Below are 12,999 nucleotides of genomic sequence, written 5' to 3' on the forward strand. Positions count from 1 at the left end.
CATTACTAACTCTGACTTTAACTCATCGAGTCCCCTTCCCCACTCACTCATTCACCCTAAACTCACAACTCGAAGAAATACGGGGGACTCGCGACTCGACTCGCCGAGTCCTAACGTGCAGATTTCATACAATCGATTTTAATCCATTCCAAAGCATCTAACTCGTAGATCTAAGCTCCTGGGACCATCTGAACACGTAAAGTTGCTAACTTTACGTGTAGCTAACAAGGAATGAAGCTATTTCACTAAAACTCTACTTTAATCGGGAAAACTCATCCGACTCGCCGAGTTGTATGAACAACTCGTCGAGTCTAAGGCAATCTTCATCGGACTCGCCGAGTTGCTCATCCAACTCATCGAGTCCACGGCTATCTTCATATGACTCGCTGAGTCAACCTTGCGAATCATCGAGTCCATTCAGTCCTTTTTCCATACAGACTTGATTTGAGCCATGCAGCGGCTCCAAATCACAGATCCAAGCTTCTAGGGCACGCTTATCACGTAAAGTTGCAAACTTTACGTGCATGCATGGATTTAAAGGCTTCAAATGCCAAATCTAGGCTCTTAATTGGGTTCTAAGCTCAAGAGGGACCTCAATCACGACCACAACTGAAACTTTACACTTCTATAATGTAATGAGGGTCCAGATCTGAAGTATAACCCGATTATAAGGCTTTATCACAAAGGATTTAGGGTTTTTGGGCTTAAAAGCAACAATTTAGGGACAAACAAGATCTACTAGATCAATAAGCAAGATGGAGACTTTATTACCACAATAGATGACCACAAGTGAGCGTGTTCTGGATCTACTTCCCTTTCCTTGAACTCTTCAACCTTCTCCTTCTTCTACTTGCTCCAAAGTTCCTTCACAAAGTAACAATCACTCACACGCTCTTTAAGGGGGCTAGGGTTAGGTAAAGGATGCTATGAGTGTGATGAAGGCGAGGTTGGGGCACATTAATGCGTTTAAATAGGGTGCAAACCCTTAAAATTAGGGCTTCATCCAGACAGGCGGACTCGCCGAGTCCCAGCGTATGGACTCGTCGAGTAGCCAACTTAATTTGCGTGATCATCCTATCTCTACTCGACGAGTCGGGCTACAGACTCGTCGAGCACCCCTTAAGAAATGAAAATACTTTATATAAATCACATACCATAAATGAGGCGTTACAAATAACATAACTAAGAATCACATCCATTTCAACACTGCTAAAACTAGAAATACACAAACGTCAATTTTTCATACATTCCATTGCAAGGAAATAAACAAATAAGACAAAAAAAAATAAAAATTTATTTTATTTATAAACGGTGCGGAAAAACTTGTCCTTACAATGCAATTCAAATGAAAACTATGCTATTACTTATTCCTAAGCAATCTATCATAACTCTAAAAGTAGTAGCTCCAAAAATCCGATCATGAATCATGCGATCAAAATCCCTCTCTTCGCGATCGGACTTAGCTCACTTCTTCCTTTAAGCTTCCTTTCTTTTCTTCGATTCTACAAAACATCAAAATATAATCTTATCACATAATGTATTAAGAATCAAAAAGAGGAACTTATAGAGTTAGTTAATGGATTTTACCTGAAGTAGAGTCATACGTCTTGACTCTCCCATCTCATAGATTTCTCAGGTAGATAGGACAGCTTCGTCTCCAATGCCCTTTCTCTTGGCAATAAAAGCAAATTGACTCTTTTGGAATAACACACGGAACTACCTCAGACTTTTCCTTTCTCTTATGGTCAAACTTTTTGACCATGGCATGCCTTTCGTTGCCATTGCCTATGTCCATGGAGGTTTGGAAGGGAGATCTACCAATCAACTTTGCTTCTCCAATGCGCCAAATCATTTATGATTCAGCGGCAACAAGAAAATAGGTGAAATCGATGAGGGTCACGTCGTGTTCCATCATATAGTACTCTCTTATGAACTCACTATATGAGTCAAGAAGTGATTGAAGAACCCAGTCAACAACTAGCTTCTCACAGACAGCGACTCCCAACATTCTTAACTTATCAATGTGTGACTTCATCTTTAAGACGTGTGCACACACTCACTTTCCTTATTTGTGTTTACTTGCCAAAAGGGCTTGAGTGAGCGTGAACTTTTCAAGCCTTTAAACTTGTGGGTCATGGAGAACAATAGGAGGAGGTGGAGGACTTGAAGAATGATCTCTTGTTCCTCGATCGAATCGTGAAATATCATATTCATGTGGAAAGCTTGTTCCAAGGGATTTGAGAAGACCATAGTTAGAATCAGACATCTTTAAAACGGGAGAAAATTCAAGTTAGTTGATTGAATCCTTAATAAAAATACCCAAGTGAGATATTAAGGCTAAGATCCAACACAATGTTCTACAGATTGGAAGAGGGATGTCGTAATCCAAATTGCAGAAGATTTGAAGGTAGGTAAATGACGATTTACCAATTTCCACCATGAAAAACGAAAAGGAGATTTATGTTTTAAATGAATTGAAACTCCTAGATCTTTTGAGATTCATTGAACTTTTCAATGGCATATTTAAATCTCGAATGTACCCTTCATTTGTGACTGGGATGCCGAGGATCACAAACAAGTTATGGATAACCATGCAAATTAGCTTGGTACTCTCGATGTTACGAATCACCTAATCAATGTGCCGGTTAACCACACACGCTCGATTTATCTATGATAAACATCAAGCCACCCATTGACATCCTTCATTGGTCCTATATTTGTGTTCCGGTTAACCACACACGCTCCACTAATCGACCAATAAGGGTGCAATGTGCAATTTCATGGATTAGCACCAATTCCACATTTTTCCTAAAGTAATTAAGATTTGGGAGTTTTTAGTTACTTTGTTTTTCATTATACTTATAATGGAAGGTTGTGTCCTATCCTACCCGTTTGGCTAACGACCCTCCACTAGTCAAGAGTGCGGTGGGTAAAAGTGGATACCCATTCAATCGCCATTTTATAGGCAATTTCCTTAAACACCCCTTATAGACCAGCTTCGTGAATGAGGTCTACTATCGGTAAGACTAACTGTTTACTTATACATATATAATATATTAGACTTTTAATTTTATATAGTATAAGGGTGTATTTTAAAATTTAAAATACTAGGGTTTTTTAATTTTATTAAAATTTTCAAAAAATTAAAACCATTTAATTTAAAATCTTAAAATTTAAAAAACCTGTGATTTAATAATTATTCACAAATTAAACGATTAATTAAATTATTAAATCTAATAAGGATTACCAATTTAATTAAACATACTAACTTAATTTAATCCTTTATCCATGGATTTCGAAATTTAGGTATGGATATCTATAATTATCCAATTAAATAATTTACAAGATAATTACCAAAAATAACAACCTACTAACTTATTCCTTAGATTTCGAAATCTTGTACTTGGAGTGGAAGGCAATGCTTTCAACCTTGCCAAATAATAAAAAAAAAACTCTAGGGTTAGGAAACCCTAGATTTCGACTCCAAGGTGGCCAAAGGAAAGGGTTTGAAAACCCTTAGGGATTTTCGAAATAGGGTTCTTAATCCCTAAATTGAAATAATTTAAAGGCCTTAGGGTTTAATAGCTATAAACCCTGATTTTGTCTAGTTCAATCAATTGTACCAAATCTAATTGAAAAGAAAAAACCATACTCTCTGATACCACTGATAGGTTTTAAACAAAACAAACAATCCTATGTGTGCATGCAACCCTAATTTGAGGATCTATGTTTTCACTATTAGACATACAAGAATTGAACATAAAAACTAGAAACCCTAGGAGGCACATGTAATTTTTGAAATTAACATATAATTAGGGCTAGGATACATACTTATGTATTTATATGGTAATAGCGATCAAATCCTTGAAGATCTTGAACTTTGGTAGCAAGCGCCACAAATGTCGCGCCTCTAATGGCTCACAAACAAACCTAGCAACAAAGGATTACTATGGAGAGAGAAGGGAAGTGGAAAATTTGTCCCTAGCCTCTCTTAGAGTGCCCTCCCTCGAAATCCAACCCTAAAGGGGTTTATATAGGTGATAAGGAAGGTTTAGGATAAGCCAGATGTATATTGGATTACCCTAATCCCTCAACTTCCTCCCTAAGGCTTCCAAGGCACCCTTAGAGCCCAAGAAAACCCTAGGACACTCTAGATTTCGTTCCATCCCTCTAAGGGAGGTTCTAGAATGCTCAATGCTCAACTTTTGATCATTGTCACCTTTCGTCCATATAGTTTCAATTAATTCATTTATCCCAAAATTTATTCCAAATTAATTTCTGATTAAATATTAATTAAACAATATGATTTCTAATTAATATATTATATCCATAATACATTAATAAATTAATTTATCAACCAAGTAATAAATTAATAAATCATTCTTCTCTCTCCAACAATAATCCTATTCAATTGCCAGGTTTGAAGGCAACCCAAAAGGACATTTGCTACTATCAATTCAAGTACATACTAATTATAGTTATGGGCTTAGACACCTAATCCAAAAATAGTTAGGAACAACTTTAAAAAGAGTCTAAAAGGGATATTTATTTTGTAAAATTTTGGTGGGTAGACAGTTTATAACATAAGTAGCAGAAGAGAAAGCATCCACAAAAAATGTGCAGGTGCATTTGCGTGAAAAAGCATGACAAGTCTAGTTTTGGTTAGATGACGATGCTTGCATTCAACATGAGCATTTTGTTGTGGAACATAAGGACACAACATTAAATGATGAGTTCCATTTCCAGCAAACAACTTGCGTACCCAATGATTTAAAAATTCAGTACCTTAGTCACTTTGAAAAACCTTCATCTTGCAAGATAATTGGGTTTGAACAAATGTTATAAAAGTGTCTAAAACCTCATAAAAATTTGATTTCTTTTTTAGAGGATAAATATAAGAAAACCGAGAGTAGTCATCAACGAATAAAGCATAATAACAATAACCATTGACAGATGTAATAGGAGTCGGTCTCTATAAATCGCAGTGAAATAAATCAAGAACGTGCATAGATCTTTTATCATTCAATTGAAAGGGTAAACGATGTTTCTTAGAGAGTTGACAAGATATGAATAAAGTAGTACTCGGTAAGATCGAATTAACACACAAATGTCCATATTTATTAAGAAGAAAAATGAAATCATAAGCAACATGACCAAGTCTTTTAAGCCATAAATCAAAAGATGTAGTATGCAAGACGTATAAACCATCCTTGTGAGTGCGTTGACAAAATCCTTTAGCTGATTTTTTCCTGAATAGAAAAAGAGGACCGAGAAAACAAAAAATCAACTAGGTAATCATTAGTTAAATACCTGACAGATAGTAGTTTCTTTTTTATGTGTGGAACTATGAGAACATCTCATAATTTTAAATGTGGGGCAAGTGATAAAGTGTCGATACAAGAGATGGGAAGCACGTTACCATTTCTAAATGCAACCTTGTCTTTGCCATGGTAAGGGACTGAGAAATCCAGTCCAGTCGAAGATGGAGCCATGTAGGATGTTGCTCCTGAATCGACACTCCAATAAGGAGTAGAATCATTTATGTTGCAATCAATGTTAAAAGATTGAACAAGATTGGCAACATAATAAGAAGATCGTTAAGAATAACTATTGAGATCTGGACATGCTTTGGCATAATGGCCATCATGGCGGCATAATTAGCAGTGAGGATGTCAATGACCAGACTTTCCCCTGCCACGAGAAGATGAAGATCCTCGAGTATTGGACTGTCTAGATTTGCCTCTCCCATGAGAGGAGTTAGCATGAAATGCAATAGGAGGCGGTGTCGGTTCATGCAAAAAGGAGATAAACAACGTGTGACCTTTAGCTTGAGCAACTAAGGATAAAAAAGTAGGATGTATTGCGAGTGCTAGATAAGCAATTGAGAAGTTTTCAAACATTCGCCCTATTCCATACAAGAACCAGTGGCTCTTTTTCAGTTTCAGGAACCAGTTGTCCGATGGCCTGGAGTTTGTCACATATAGATTTAAATTTCTTAGCATAATCAGAAATAGATAGGGTACCCTTTTTGAGTTGGTGCAAGGAATCTTTTAGGTTTTGTGATTTTTCTTGAGATTGATGGCTATAAGAAGACTCAAAAGTTATCCACACTTCACGAGGTGTAGAGAGGCCTAGTACTTTGGCCACAGACTCTTCCGATAGGGAATATTGAAGGATTAAGATGAATTTATAATCGAGTTCCACCCAAGCATCATGGATTGGGTTTGGAATTTCTTTTTTGTCCATAAGAATAGTGGATGGTAGGATGGTGGAGGAACCAATGACATGACTCATCCACTTTTGATGAAGAAGAAGCGGGGTAATTTGATTTTTCCAGAGAAGATAATTAGAGGAGTTTAACTTGATGGTAAGCATGTGTATGAGGGTGTTTAATGAAAAGGAGTTTTCAGAGGAGGTGACCACCCTGTAAGGTAGAAGAAGAAGAATAGAGGGAGGGGCGATTTAGGGTTAGGGATGAGAGGAGGTGGATACCATGTGAGAGTGGGATAAATGTTCTCCTTGAATATTATTGATCATTAAATGAGATTATATACAATATACAACATAATTGTAGGAGATATACTAGGTAACTAAATAATCAAATATAGGAAACAAATAAACTAATGACGTAAGGGATTTATCTCCAATACCTAACCCTAAAGGAAAATCGATTAACCTTGTCTATATCTAAATTCAACTTCATATCCATCTTTTGCTTAATCCTTTGATTATGTTATTCAAAATTTTCTATCAAATCAAAAGCAATTCATTATTCTTTGTCAAATAGAGAGCATTAGATGATCCAATCTTCTTGCATCACTCTGATATCATGGTTTATAGTTTGATTCGTAGATTCTCACATGGGAAAATTATGTGTCATGGATTCATGCAATGACTATTGCATTGTCGTTCAAAAACAAATTTGTTTATGTTGATGGAACCATTACTTAACCTACTGATCCAATTTGTTTCAAGTCATGGTTTAGGAAGAATATGTTTAGTTGTAGAGCCTGATACTTCCTTCAACCTTATTGCTACTCAATAGATTAATTAGTTAGTGGGATAATTTCTATAACAGATTCAACATCAAAATGCATTATGGGTGAGATTTTTCATAGTTTTTGGGTTTGGCCATACATATAGATTTTAGGTTTTTTCTCCTATAAATATATCTATTGAATTCATGTAACCTACCTTAGCTAAGTACGCAAAATTGTAATTCAACAACTCTCTCTCTCTCTCTCTCTCTTGTGTGTGTGTGTGTGCTCTCTATCAATTATGTTTCTTTTAGGAATGATAAACACGTACTAATACCATTTTATTCAGTCTCTAATATGTGCTTACTAGGACTAATACTTAGTCATTGATAAAAACTTTTAGTAGTGAAATCAGTTGCAAATAATACAACTTGAGATTGAATTTTAGTCCCTAACTAGATTTTATACTGGTTAGAATATGCAAATGCATGAAATAAACAACTAGGAATATATAAATGAACAGAGTGGTTGGGACGTGATCATGTCTAAGTTTCAATGATAAACAAAAAAATATTAATGAACAAGTCAATAATTAAATTATTTGTGAAAAAGTATCAAACTTTACGAAAAGTTATGACTACTATTCTTTGAAAGATATTTATGTCCAAGAGACATTATACAATGATATTGTTAGATAATATATGATATTAAAATGGTCACAGTAACAACTTTGTGATAATATTATTAGGGGTCATGATCCTTAAACCTATCCAGTATTCTGAACCTTAAAGGAGTCTCAGGGTCCCAAAACCTACAAAATTAATGGATATATTTCTTGTTTATTATTCACGTGTGGCAAATTATTCAACAAAAGACTCATCAACTCTGAATAATCACTTCAATCAAGCTTAAGAACTGGAAATACCAAGTGAAGGAAACATGGAAATACTTGTTCAACCAAATCTTCAACCAAATCTTGGGAATATCAGACTTCTAGTTATTCAACCTACGCTATAAATACACATGTATAAATCACACAAGCACACATCTAGAGCTACTGAAATACTTGTACTCATATTATGAAATTCTTTTCTGTAACTTGCACTTTAATTACATAGATTAAGCAAGACAGGTAACGATTATCACCTCCGAAAGTTTTATGTCAGATATCCTAGTAAGGATCAAGAGTTTTCCTTGCAAACCACTTGTGTCATTTTAATATAAATTCTATATTTAGATTAGTCACAACACCACAACCTTCCATACAATTTGGTTGATATCTTTTTGATCGATTTTTGATCAAAACGAATGTATTATTTATAAAAATTTAATTCTTAATAAATACTTATATATATATATATATATATATATATATATATATATATATATATATATATATATTAAATAATTATATTATTTTTTTAACTAAAACATAGCAATTGGTATCAAAGCCATTTTTACAAGCTTAGTTAGGTTATTTGATAATATGTTGCTATCTTTTTTGAAAACATGGATGATTTTCTTTTGTAAGTGCTATTGTCATATTTATATACATTTCTAGGCATTATTTCAACACATTTAAGCTATCATTTTTGTAAAATACAAAGATATTTGGTACCTATAAGTTAAATTCCATTTTGCAGCCAACGAGAGCATTCTTGAAGAAATATGACTGAAAATGACAAAAGAGGGATATTTGGAGGATTGGAACTAAAGCTAGGAGCTTAAAGGAGCAAAATTCGAGTTATAAATGATAAAGGTTAATCGATCATTTTTTGGCGTAAACTCTGCAAAAAGTTAGTTTTCTACATTAAAATAATTTTTCTGAATTTTACAGTGTTCACGTCGTGATCAGCTCTCTATCACGATGTGAGAAATTATGTTTTTCATTTTTTCATTTATTTACTTTTTAGTTCATTTTTTATGGTTATTTTTTTTTGTTTCAGTTATTTATGACCATAATGATAAGAAGGCCGATGAATCAAGTAGCACTTTTCAATCAGAAAATGGTTTTGAAAGCTTTGAGAAAATTCCCAACAAAAAAGGAACCGGATATGAGCCAGGAACAAAAAGCGAATCCGAAGACTAAGTCAAGAGCGAGGTAGAAGAGATGGTGGACATCATAACAATGAACATGGAAGAATACACAAGGAGGATGCGTAACGACAACGGTCCTGGTCTTGTTCCACTAGAAATTCCCGCTGCAACAAATTTTGAGCTCACGGGATATATCCTCTCGATGCTTAAAGACATTCCATTTTCCAAATGTTTCAAGAGATGCGGTACTACTAAGGATGCTTCTAGTAACATTTACTAGAGATGCAAAAATTTAGTTGACGTCACTTGCACATGGAACGATTAGAACTTGGACCAACCGTCGTGAAGCATTCATTGAACAATTCAGTCCTCCTTGAAAATAGCCAAAATAAAAAATAAGATATCAAACTTTCAACAAAATGATGGTGAGTCCTTATATGAAGCTTGTGAGAGATACAAGGGATTACTAGGAAATTGCCCTCAACACGATCTCAATGTACAACAAGAATTATCTATATTTTATTATGGGATAAACTTGACCATGAGGCAACTCCTTGATTCTAAAGGACCCATGACGAAGAATGATCTGACTATAATAAAATCATTAATTGAAGAATTTTCCGAACATTCGAAAGAATACAACAACCCTCGTGAAGATATTACGAGAAGAAAGATAGGTGGAGATGGAGGAAATGAGAAATTGGCAGCAGTAATGGTAAAGCTAGATAATATGGTTTGGAGAATCACGAAGATGGGTCGATCCATACATGTCATACCGGTGGGATGTGATAATTGTAGTGGACCACACTTAATGTAAGATTGTGACTTGGATGTGAATGGGAATCGAAAAGCGCAAGTATCCTACTCTAGTGGTGACCGGTTTGATAAAGATTAGAGGAATCCCAAGAAAGAATGGTTACCTTATGATGAGTACAAGAAGGCTAAAGAAGAAAATTTTAGACAAATAGGGCGAGGCTACTACCAATAAGAACAACCACCACCCTAAACTTGATTTTGAGTCTATACTCAGTAGGTTCATTGACGCTATTCAGAATAAGCATGATTATTCTGATGCTACAATAAGGAACCAACAAGCCACCATATATCAAATATCAAGACTCAAATGAGGCAATTGACCAAGCTAGTGAACGAACATTTACCACCTAAAGATATCGATCCAAAACTGCAACCACACTTCATGGAAATCTCCACTGATGAAGACCTTAATTTTGATCATCTACTGATCCATAATAAATGAAACACCCCAAAAATACAAGCCACTATATCAAATATCAAGACTCAAGTAAGGCAATTGACCAAGCTAGTGAACGAACGTTTACCACCTAAAGATCTCGATCCAAAACTGCAACTGCACTTCATGGAAATCTCCACTGATGAAGACCTTAATTTTGATCCTCTACTGATCCATAATAAATGAAACACCCCTAAAATACAAGCCAAAAATTTCGTTTTGAAACTCATTTATCAAACATAGATATCATTGCCATAGTGTAAAACCATAAAACATGTATCTCGAAAACTCATAAATCTGATAAACATATAATAGTCTCACAACAAATATCAGAGTAAACTCCCATGAAAATCAATTGTGGTGTGTGCCATGCCATCAACTCGAGCCCTTCCCTTTACTAGCTGAAGTAACTGAAAACAAAACTGAAACTGTAAGCACGAAGCTTAGTGAGCTCCCCCAGACTATCACATACCATACAAAGCACATATAACAAATAACATAACTCTGGGAATATTCCTAAATGCATCGCGATGAATCCCGGCATCAGACTCCCGTTCGTTATCGGGCTCACTCCGGCATCCGACCACATCGGGCATCGGGCTCACCCCGACATCGGGCTTACCCTGACACATTCTCAACATAACATATATATATATATATATATATATATATATATATATCATAAACACATAACATAATCACGTAAACTGCATCGGGCTTGCCCCGATATCTAACTGAAGTCCGGAACATATAACACATAACACATAAACATGCGTGAATCACAGAGACATCAAGCATACATAACTACTTCTTGGGACCACCCCAACAAAGGACCGAAGTCCGGAATAAACTAAACATATAAAATGCATCGGGCTGACCCCGACATCGGGCTTATCCCGACATACTCTACTACTTAAATGGGTCGGCCTTGGTGCCTTAGACCCGTTCCTACTGGAGGAAAACTCACCTCGTAAATCTAACTATGAAATCTCAGGGTGAGGAATATCCAGTAACTGCCTCGGCGTCCCTCCGGCTATCAAAACACAATAATACCTAGTCAATATCTGAAATTCCTTCCTAGGGTAAAATGACCATTTTACCCTTAATCAAAGTCAACTCTCTGGTCAAAGTCAAGTCAAGGTCAACCCCAGTCAACTTAACTCATCGAGTTATCTCCCTACTCTGCAAGTCTCTGAAATATTCCAACTCGTAGTCCATTAAGTCAACTTGGTGAGCCCTTCTACTGACTCATCGAGTTCTATATGCAATAATCATCGGGACATTTCGACTCTACTCGTCATGTCCCTCCTTGGACTCGTTGAGTCCTTTAGCTCCCTGGTCCTAATCTTGTCCAAATTAGTGATTCATTCCCCCCCTATTTGCTCAATGGTCTCGCTCATAACTAGAAAAGATTTGGGGGACTCGACCCGACTCACCGAGTCCGAAGAACAACTCGGCGAGTTCGTTGCATGCTTAAACCATACAGTCGATTCTAAATGATTCCATTGCTTCTAAATCATAGATCTGGGCTCCTTAGACTAGCATTACACGTAAAGTTGCTAACTTTTCATTCATGCATAATGTTATGAAGCTAAAACACTCATTTTAAGCCAAAATGAAGGCCTACACCATATCATGGAGCCATGGCTAGATAAAGGTAACAACTTCGAGCTTCTAGAACTCAGAAATGTCCAGATCTGAAGGCCTTTCATCCTGTAAGGTTCAAATCTCGGAATGAACTTGGAAAGGATCCATAAAGTGCAAATAACAAGTCTATAATAAGATCTAAGTGAATGGAAACCAAGGTACAAGCTTTATACCTTCAAAGGTTCTGAAATGCAACACTAGCTTTGGATCTACAACCTCTTCTTGAATCACCAAGGGTTTCCTTCCTTCTTCTAGCTTCAAATCACACAAAAATGGCAAGAAAAGCTTAAGAACACTCGATAGCTACTTAGGGTTTCGAGATCAGGGGGTGGAGGTAATGGAGGCTGGGATGGGGTCTGGAATGTTGCTTAAATAGGGTGCAAACCCTAAGAATTAGGGTTTCTTCCTGATAGGCCTACTTGCCGAGTCCGAACTCCGACTCGTCGAGTAGACCACTTAGCCCCGCGATCAAAATGGCATCTACTCGACGAGTTAGGGCTACCAACTCATCGAGTAGCTCTTATAAAATGAACATTTAAATGGATTAAATATGTACCAAGAACGGGGCATTACAATAAAGATGGGAAACAACCCGAATCGCAACCAAAAGAAGAAAATATCAAAGCGGAAAAACAATCATTACCTTATCCTTCTTGAGCGAGGCATCATCCACTAGAACAAGAGCATACGAGATTCATCAACCAATTGAAAGGAATTCTAAATAATAGCCCATTCATTGAAGCCAAGGCTAAGATGCCTGAATACATGAAATTCCTTAAAGATCTTCCCGACACTCGTCAACAACTATAGAAGATGTCAAAGGTTGTTCTTAATGAACAATGTTTAACGATTATTATGGAAGGAATACCAACGAAGACGGGATATCCAAGATGCATCACTTTTCCATGTGATTTTAGGAATACCACAGAAACATTTTCTCTAGCCGATTCTGAAGCTAGCATAAATTCGATGTGTTATTCTTTTTACCAAAGTTTGACCTTCCGAAATTGAAGACCACAAAAATGGCATCTATATAGCCAATCGTTGAGTGACTTATCCTCGAGGCATAGTAGAAGATTTATTGGT

General features: G+C 36.1%; 1 non-coding gene across 1 annotated transcript; it reads right to left on the reverse strand.

Annotated features, from left to right (window-relative positions):
• Window positions 1–9,399: 9,399 nt before the first annotated feature.
• Window positions 9,400–9,506, reverse strand: LOC145044413 (small nucleolar RNA R71). Its single transcript, XR_013681366.1, has one exon. It is a non-coding gene; the product is annotated as a small nucleolar RNA R71 (small nucleolar RNA).
• Between the last annotated feature and the right edge of the window lie 3,493 nt (window positions 9,507–12,999).

This window comes from Lactuca saligna, chromosome 4 (genome assembly GCF_052625555.1).
Source record: "Lactuca saligna cultivar CGN05327 chromosome 4, ASM5262555v1, whole genome shotgun sequence".
NCBI lineage: Eukaryota > Viridiplantae > Streptophyta > Magnoliopsida > Asterales > Asteraceae > Lactuca > Lactuca saligna.